Consider the following 9,884-nt stretch of genomic DNA (forward strand, 5'->3'; position numbering starts at 1 on the left):
GAATGGATGGATGACAGATTCAGCAGACTTTCAGTATTAGTGACAGATTGAATGTGAGGCTGAAAGGAGAGTGGAGAGTCAAAGATTACTCCAAAATTTTTGACAGAAGTAGATGTTTTGATGTGAGAGCCAATCTCTCAGGTGAAATTGGTGGGAAGGTTGCTGGTGAGTGCTGGGGTAAAAATTATTTCAGTTTTGTCCATGTTTGTTTCAGAAAGTTTAAGTTAAGCCAATCTCTAATGTCCTTCACGCAAGCAAAGATTGTGTCAATTTGGGCAGATAAAGTCGGTGTACAGATAGAATAAAGTTGAATGTCGTTGGCATAAAAGAGATCGTTAAGACCATGACGTTGAAGAATCAGACAGCGTGAGATTATGTAAATTGTGAATAATAGTGGGCCAAGAACAGATCCCTGGGGAACACCTCGCTTTAGGGGAATGACGATCGAAAATCCTTCAGAAATATAAAATTGTCTATCTGAGAGATAGGAAGGGACTAAGAGGAAGAAGCTTAGGACAATAACGAACTACAAAGCACCAACATCCAGTATGACGAACGCGGACATGACTCTGCCAGACAAGCTGAACACATTCTATGCTTGCTTCAAGGCTGCAGCTAAAGACGCTAGCAATGCTAATCCTAGAAGCGCCAACAACTGCAGACAGAAAGACACTGCCAGCACCGGAAACGCATTCATCATCTCCGAGCATGACATGAGGAGAGCCTTCAGGAGAGTGAACACCAGAAAAGCAGCAGGACCAGACTGCATCTCAGGTCGTGTCCTCAGAGCCTGCGCAGACCAGCTAGCACCTGTGTTTACAGAGATATTTACCATCTCCTTATCTTATTCGGTGAGACTGTCCTCAGTTCCCACATGCCTTAAGTACTCCATCATTGTTCCTGTCCCGAAGAAACCCCGTCCTGCTTTCCTCAATGACTATCACCTTTTAGCCCTCACCTCAGTAGTGATTGAACGGCTGGTCAGAGACTTCATCATTTCTTTACTACTTGACACACTGGACCCATTGCATAGGGCCTGAACCGCTCTACAGATGGTGCCATCTATCATCTTCTCCATACATCACTCACTCACCTGGACACTCGGAAGGAAAATTATGTTAAAATGCTCTTTGTCGACTACAGCTCAGCATTTAATACCAAAATTACCTCCACACTCACCACCAAGCAGGAGCACCTGGGACTCAGCTCATCTATGTGTCAGTGGATCTCCAATTGTTTAACTGGCAGACCACAGGCAGTAAGAATGGGTGGACATGTCTCAGCCTCCCTCACTCTCAGCACTGAAGCCCCCCAGGGTTGTGTTCTGAGCCCCCTGCTGTATTCTTTGTACACATACCATGATACCAAAGAAACATGGCCACTACCAACTCCACCACTGTCATCAAGTTTGCTGACAACACTGTAGTGGTGAGCCTGATCACCACCAACGATGAGATGGCCTACCTAGAGGTGATTGGAAATCTGGAGAAATGGTGCCAGAGGAACAAATTCAAATTCAAATTCAAATTTTATTTGTCACATACACAAACATACACAGTACGAAATGTAGTGAAATGTATTATACGACTGCTATTGACCCTAAAAGAGAATTAAAGTTTACAAATAAGAAATAAATATAAATAAAAGAATACGATAAAAAAAAATAAAAAAAAATAAATTAAATTAAACTAGGAAAAAATAGAACTAAAAATAAAAATAGAAATGTGCTAGAAAAAAATGGAACTAAAAATAAAAATAGAAATATGATATGCATAAAAATAGAAATATACTGTACATAGAAATATGATGTGCATAAAAATAGAAATATACTGTACAAATTGAAATATACTGTACTGGTGTGCAAATATGCATAGAAGAAAGTGTCTTTGTGCAGAGGTTATTAAAGTGTCTTTGTGCACTGGTCCAGGATGTAAACGTAAACATGTAGTGTAGTTGTGAAGGTAGGTGTGCAAAGTTATTAAAGTGTCTTTGTGCAATGGTCCAGGATGTAGATGTACAAAATGTAGTGTAGATATGAGGGAAGGTGAGCGTGTAATTGTCCATAGTGTTCATGGATGTAAAAGGATTGATAGATTTGATCAATTATGGAAAGATTGTGTTAGTTCGTGGTTGTGGTTGAGTGACCTTATCGCCTGCGGGAAGAAGCTCCTCCTTAGTCTCTCTGTGTTGGTCTTCAAGGAGCGGAATCGCTTCCCAGACCGCAACAGAGTAAACAGTCCGTTATTGGGGTGACTGAGGTCCTTCACGATCTTCCTGGCCTTGGTCAAGCACCGCTTGCTGTAAATCGATTGCAGGTCAGGGAGCTCGATGCGGATGATGCGCTCAGCTGATCGCACCACCCTCTGTAGAGCTCGTCTGTCCTGCATGGTGCTGTTCCCGAACCAGGTCGTGATATTTCCCGTCAGGATGCTCTCTATGGTGCAGGAGTAGAAATTCCTGAGCACCTTGGAGGGCAGTCTAAAGTCTCTCAAGCGTCTGAGGTGGTAGAGACGCTGCCGGGCCTTTTTTACCACGGTGTTTATGTGACAGGACCATGCCAGGTCCTGCGTGATGTGAACACCAAGGTATCTGAAGCTGTCCACTCTCTCCACTGGGCTCCTGTTGATGACGGGGGTCTGGTAGTTCCTCACCTGCTTTGTACTGAAGTCCACTATCAGCTCCTTTGTCTTACTGATGTTCAGGAGGAGATTGTTTCTCTGGCACCAGTTCTCCAGATTTCCAACCTCCTCCAGGTAGGCCGTCTCATCGTTGTTCGTGATCAGGCCCACCACAACAGTGTCGTCAGCAAACTTGATGATGGTGGAGGAGCTGGTAGTGGCCACGCAGTCGTGGGTGTACAGAGAGTACAACAGGGGGCTCAGAACACAACCCTGGGGGGCTCCAGTGCTGAGAGTGAGGGAGGCTGAGACATGTCCGCCCATCCTTACTGCCTGTGGTCTGCCAGTCAGAAAATTGGAGATCCACTGACACATGGATGAGCTGAGTCCCAGGTGCTCCAGCTTGGTGGTAAGTGTGGAGGGAATTATGGTATTAAATGCAGAACTGTAGTCGATGAAGAGCATTTTCACATAATTCCCCCTCTGAGAGTCCAGGTGAGTGAGAGATGTATGGAGGAGATGAGAGATTGCATCGTCCGTGGAACGGTTTGGACGATAAGCAAACTGTAGTGGGTCGAGTGTGTCTGGTAGTGAAGAGATGATGAAGTCTCTGACCAGGCGTTCAAAGCACTTCATCACTACTGAGGTGAGGGCTACAGGGCGATAATCATTGAGGGAAGCAGGATGAGGTTTCTTTGGGACAGGAACAATGATGGATTCTTTGAAGCATGTGGGGATCACCGACTGAGATAAAGAGATGTTGAATATTTTAGTGAACACAGGTGCTAGCTGGTCTGCGCAGGCTCTGAGAATGCGGCCTGAGATGCCGTCTGGTCCTGCTGCTTTCCTGGTGTTCACTCTCTTGAAGGCTCTCCTCACGTCATGCTCGGTGATGATGAACGCGCTTCCGGTGCTGGCAGTGACTTCCTGTCTGCAGCCGTTAGCGCCGCTAGCATTAGCATCGCTAGCGTCTTTAGCTGCAGCCTCGAAGCGAGCATAGAAAGTGTTCAACTCGTCTGCCAGAGACACGTCTGCGTTTATCATACCGGATGTTGGTGCTTTATAATCCGTTATTGTCCTTAATCCCTGCCACAGGCTCCTAGAGTCCCTCTGTTGGAGTTGTGACTCTAGTTTCCTCCCGTAGCGCTGCTTCGCCTCTTTCACCGCCTTCCGGACGCTGTATGACGCAGCCTTGTACGGTTCCATGTCCCCCGACGTGAGTCCTGTGTTGTAGGCAGCGGTGCGAGATCTCAGAGCGTCGCGGATGGTTTTATCCACCCACGGCTTCTGGTTGGGAAACGTTTTAATAGTCTTTTTTTCTACGGTATCGTCCGCTAGTTTCCCGATGAATCCCACAACCGCTTCCGTAAACACGCTGACGTCATCGTCGGAGCTGTTTCTAAACATGTCCCAGTCTGCGTCATCGAGTGCGTCCTGTAACGCGGCCACCGATTGGTCCGTCCAGCACGCGACCTCCCTCTGAACCGGAACTTCCTGTTTCAGCCTTTGTTTGCATTTTGGCATGAGGAAGATGGCGGCGTGGTCGGATTTACCAAACGGTGGGCAAGATTGTGCCTTGTAGCCGTCCTTGACTGTGGTGTAGCAATGATCCAGTGTTCTTTCGCCCCTGGTGGGGCAGGTGATGTGCTGATAAAAGTTTGGCGCTGCACGTTTGAGGTTGGCACTATTAAAGTCCCCCGCCACAATAAGCGCAGCGTCCCGGTGTTGTGTCTGGTGCTGTGTGAGTGCCTCATGCAGCTCGCATAAGGCAGTGTCCGTGTCCGCTTGTGGTGGAATATAAACGGCGCTGATTATGACCGATGTAAACTCCCGAGGAAGGTAAAAAGGACGACACATGATGGACAGTAGTTCCAGGTTTGGTGTGCAGGAGCGTGTGAGAGGAACAACGCTCGCGCTGTTGCACCAGCTGCTGTTCACCATTAAACACACGCCGCCTCCCCTTGACTTCCCCGAGTCCCGCGTCCTGTCCATGCGGTGAACCGAGAAGAACTCGGCCGGCTGGATGGCGTGGTCCAGCACCGCTGGGTTCAGCCATGTCTCAGTGAAGCAGAGGAGGTTGCAGTCCCGAATGTCTCTCTGGAACTTTATCCTGGCCCTGAGGTCATCGAGCTTGTTTTCCAGTGACTGGACGTTGGCGAGCAGGATGCTAGGCAGAGGTGTGCGGTGTGCACGGGCTCTCAGCCTGTTCCTGACGCCGGCTCGTTTCCCTCGGGGCCGCCGCTTCGCGTCGCGTCCTTTGTTGTCCCTCAGGATCTCACTCGGCCAGCTCGGATCCGGAGTTAAAAACGTCGAATTGTGAGTACATTGTATACCAATAGAAACAAGAGTGTCTCTATCATAACTAATGTACCCCATGGTGGTAATTTTGCCGGTTTTAAAACGCTGTAAACTAACTTAAAGAACAAAAACAAAGAAAAGGTGGTCGGAGCAGTCGCGACGGCAGCCGACCTCACCGGCGCCATCTTGCAAAAAAAGACAATCAAAACAATCTTCTCCTGAACGTCAGCAAGACAAAGGAGCTGATATTGGACTTTAGGAGACTGCAGGAGAGGAACTACCAGACCCCAGTCATTAAAAGAAGGCCAGTGGAGAGAGTGGACAGCTTCAGATACCTCAGTGTTCACATCACGCAGGACCTGTTATGGTCCTGTCACATCAACACTGTGGTAAAAAAGGCTCGGCAGCTTCTCTTCCACCTTAGATGCTTAAGAGACTTTAGACTGCCCTCCAGGGTCTTACGAATTTCTACTACTGCATCATAGAGAGCATCCTGATGGGAAACATCACGGCCTGGTTTGGAAACAGCACCATGCAGGACAGACAATCTCTACTAAGGGTGGTGCAATCAGCTGAGCGCATCATCCGCACCGGATTCCCTGACCTGCACTCAATCTACAGCAAGTGGTGCTAGACCAAGGCCAGGAAGATTGTGAAGGACTCTGTTGCAGTCTGAAAAGGACCAGACTTTCCAGGGAGCGTTTTCGCTCCCTGAAGGGCAACAAGGAGAGACTGAGTAGGAGCTTCTTCCCGCAAGCGATAAAGTAAGGTCTCTCAACTGCAACACCACCCAGGACTAATACCATTTTTTTTTAAACATCCACAATTATGACACTGTCTTTTTGCACTCATCCTGGACATTCATGGGCACTTATGAACACATTCATGCACACTTAAACTTACATATTTATGTTTTCATTTCTGGATCATTGCACACAAGTTACTTTAAAGAGGTTCAATTATGCCATTTTAAAGGTTGCTAATATTGCTTAATGAGTCTCTTAAAACAGGTTTACATGTATGCAAGGTCAAAAAAACACTTTAGTTTTCTCTTTAGATTTAATTTTAGGCCAGTTCTAAATGATTCGTAAACGACTCGTGTGAAGCAGTTTGGTCAGATGGCGCGGTGATTTATGACTGGTCAACCGCTACAGCGGTTTTACATAAAAAAGATGGCGTCGGTTTTACAGTGTAAAGACCAGCTAATTTTATATATATTATGTAAAACCACCATCCCCATTGCCATCCGTTTTATATTAATAATGCTGTGTATTATGTAAAATTTGTCATGAAAATTCAATATAAAAGCTCTCTATGTATGGTCCTCTACAAACTATGGATAATGGCTATTAGCCAATCAGAATTCAATATTGTAAGGCACTGCTCACAAGCTCATGCAAGTGTGCATCATCCTTTGCGCTGTTCGCATTTTCGCAATGGCCAAGAAAACAGTTCAAGCATATTTGACATACAGTGGAACCTTGAATGAGCCCCTTCCCCCTCTTACATAGTAACCCTTCCTCCTCTGTTATTTGAGTTTTTCACACACACTGCCGTATCGGGAAAATGAACAATTATCTCTAATGACACTTGAATAAGCGCATGCTAACGGAATCACTGCTGTAAAATAACAGTAAAACAAATTAACCTGCACTTTACCTTTGGAAAAAATCGCAACAGAGTAGTGATTCCATTAGAGAGAGAGAGAGAGAGAGTGAGTGTGTATGTCTGTGTGTGAAGGTGAGGGGAGGAGGGTTGTGTGTGTGAAGGCAAGAGAAGAAGGGGTGTGTGTTAAGGGGCACGGCGTCCAGTGATGCACCTGCACACAGACTCAAAGTGCAGACTGACAAAGAGAGAGAAAATGGATCTTTAACCTCTCTAATGACAGTTGCTTTTGCTTTACACACGCGCACACGTGTGATATAAAAAACAGTACACACGTGCTGTACACACACACATGCAAACAAACACAAAATCAAATATATTTTTTATGCACACACATGTAGTCACAGTGTTCTAGTAAACAGTACACACACGCACGGATAATTATTATATCAGTAAGAGCACTAAGACCAAGCAGGGGAGATGATTACCTACAATTCTGCAGTGAGCGAGAGAGAAAACCCATTGGCACAGTTGTGACCACGTGACGTTCGGCGTCAAAACAAGAAGTGCACGCATGGTACATGATGCTCTGTAACGACAACAGAAGACTTAGCAGTTGGCCCGTGTAGCATGGATGGTAAACCCAAACGCGGAAGCAGCGCGAACAGGCAGGATAACCACGCAAATTTTTATTAGAACTCTCTCGCAGCAAGAGCAAGAGTTTACACAAATAAACCCGCGTTCTAACAACACACACTCGGTCAGGAGATAAACCCAGTAATAGTGAGTACTCACGATTCGGCAGGTAAACGTCGCGACTGTACTACTTCAGGGTCCTAGTGCCAGTCGCGGAGTCAATGTGCATGACAGTACCCCCTTGTCCAGGACCGGCTCCTGCTGGTCCTGGGGTGGGGGATACCGACGACGGAGGTCCCTGATGAACTCGGGGTCGAGGATAAACCGGGCCGGATCCAAGCCTGCTACTCGGGGCCGTAGCCCTCCCAGTCGACTAGGTATTGGATGCCTCTGCCCCGAGGGCGCGAATCGAGGATCCAGCGTATGGTGTAGGCAGGGCCCCTGTCGATGATCTGGGGAGGAGGAGCAGGGGGGTGGGTGAAACCATGGGAGATGTGGTGAAGGGTTTCAGTTGTGAGGTGTGGTATACCGGGTGGATCCGGAGCGCCGCAGGCAGCTGGAGCCAGTAGGTGACAGGGTTGATTCGAAGGGGTGATGCGGTAAGGGCCGATGAACCTGGGTGACAGTTTCCTTGATTAAGTGTGGAGATAAAGATTCTTTTTGACAGCCACACTTTGTCACCTACGTTGTACAATCGTCCCGGAGGGTGTCGACGGCGATGTTCAGTGGCGTAGCGGGCGTTGGCTTGCTGAATGGCTCGGTTGGCTTGGTTCCACAGCCACCGACACTTGCAGACCAAGTGGGCCGACGGTAAGTCAACCTCTGGTTCTTGGTGTTCGAACATCGAAGGCTGGAAACTGTGGTATACCTCAAATAGGCTTAGATTTGTGGCGGATGAGACATGAAGGTTGTGTGACAGCTCTGCCCAGATGAGGTAGCGGGCTTAGGAGCGCTGACGATCGGTGATGAAGCATCTCAGATAGCGCTCCAGTTGTTGGTTGGTCCGCTCTGTCTGACCGTTAGTCTGGGGATGGTATCCAGATGAGAGACTACAGGTGGAATTGATCAGACGGCAGAAGGCCTTCCAGAACCGAGCAGTGAACTGGGGCCCCCTGTCCAGGACGATGTCTTTCGGGAACCCATGCAGACGGACCGGGATTTTCCGGATTGGGAAATTCCTCCGCCCGCTTCTCAAGCATGCCCCGGCGCTCCTGGTAAATGGGCAGGAGAGACATCCTCTCTCGCTTCTGCAAAGATGGAGATAGCCACCTCAGAGCGCTCTTCTAGTGAAGACAGAACGTATGAGAATTTACTCGATGTATTAACGCATGCGGTCAAGCGGCTGCATTTCGACTGGCCTGATGAGTTAACTCTTTTATGGAGCAAGCCATATTCATCCCGTGTTTTCGTGCCATCGACTTCGATTTAATCAAATATCATTGATGCGGAAGAGCGGGTTATACGATGATGCCTCAGATAGAAGAAACGCTTGCAGGCTATCTCTCTCCTGGGACATCATCCTCCCTGAAAAAGCCAACACTTCCTTCTAAGCTGTGTAGACTTTCATCCTCCTTGGGGGGGAACAGCTTTTCAGGCAGCAGGTCAAGCTGATGCTGCACTGCACACCATGGCAGTTTTGCAGGCTTACCAGGCTGACCTGCTGCAAGACTTGAGTACTGGCGGAGCTCTTGATGATAGGCATTCTTGGAATTACGTAGAGCCATAGACGCGTTTCCGCGGAGAGGCACTTGTGGCTGAATCTCACGGGCATCAAAGATAAGGATCATGCATTCCTCCTTGATGCCCCCATCTCGCCTTCCGGCCTGTTTGGCGATGTCATTAACTCGGTCGCCACCAGGTTTAGGGAGGCGAAGCTATACAAACAAGCCTTTGGGAAATTCCTTCTCCACCGTGCTCAAGAGTCGAGACTGTCGGCCACCCAGTCACGACCAGGTCTGACTCTCGCGAGGCGTGAAGCACAAAAGAAAAGTGTTTTGAGCCGGGCACCCCCTCGTAAATACTGGGCTGCGGCGCCACGCTTCGCAATCCGCCTCAAAGAAGTCGGACCGGCGTATTGTCTTTTTCACAAAGACGCTCATTTGCTCAGGAAGGGAAGGGGCATGTAGAATTTCCTTCGAGAATAAAGTGCTTTCCCTGGCACCCCCAGAAGGTCGGTGTTCATGCTCCGGCACCACTGGTGTTTTGGACAACGAAATGTTAGTTTTCCTGCCATGTTGCAGGATGCCGAACAGCTAAGACCCCCCTGTGTGACCAACCCACTTTTGCCCCTTTCAGAAAAACTGGCAGCATGGAAGCTACTGCCAAGTATATCTTTTTGAGTACTAAGCACTGTAGAGAGAGGTTACAGGATCGAGTTCTCACATCGCCCTCCGTGTTTCAACGGCATGGTCTCCACTTGCGTCAAACCAAAAAGCGAAGTCTGCTGACTCTGGAGTTACAGACGTTGCTGGGAAAAGGGGCCATAGAACATGTTTCCCTACCAGACAGAGAGTCAGGCTACTACAGTTGGTATTTCTTGGTTTCCAAAAAGAACGGAGGGCTGCGTCCAATTTTAGATCTTCTTTTAGATCTGAAAAAATACATGTTCAAAATGTTAACTGTCAAAATTATTGTTTCTCAAATCCAACCAAGGGATTGGTTTGTGACAATCGGTATGAAGGATGCATATTTTTACATAGAAATATTGCCACAACACAGGAAGTTCCT

This window comes from Clarias gariepinus, chromosome 21, assembly GCF_024256425.1.
Source record: "Clarias gariepinus isolate MV-2021 ecotype Netherlands chromosome 21, CGAR_prim_01v2, whole genome shotgun sequence".
Classification (NCBI taxonomy): Eukaryota; Metazoa; Chordata; class Actinopteri; order Siluriformes; family Clariidae; genus Clarias; species Clarias gariepinus.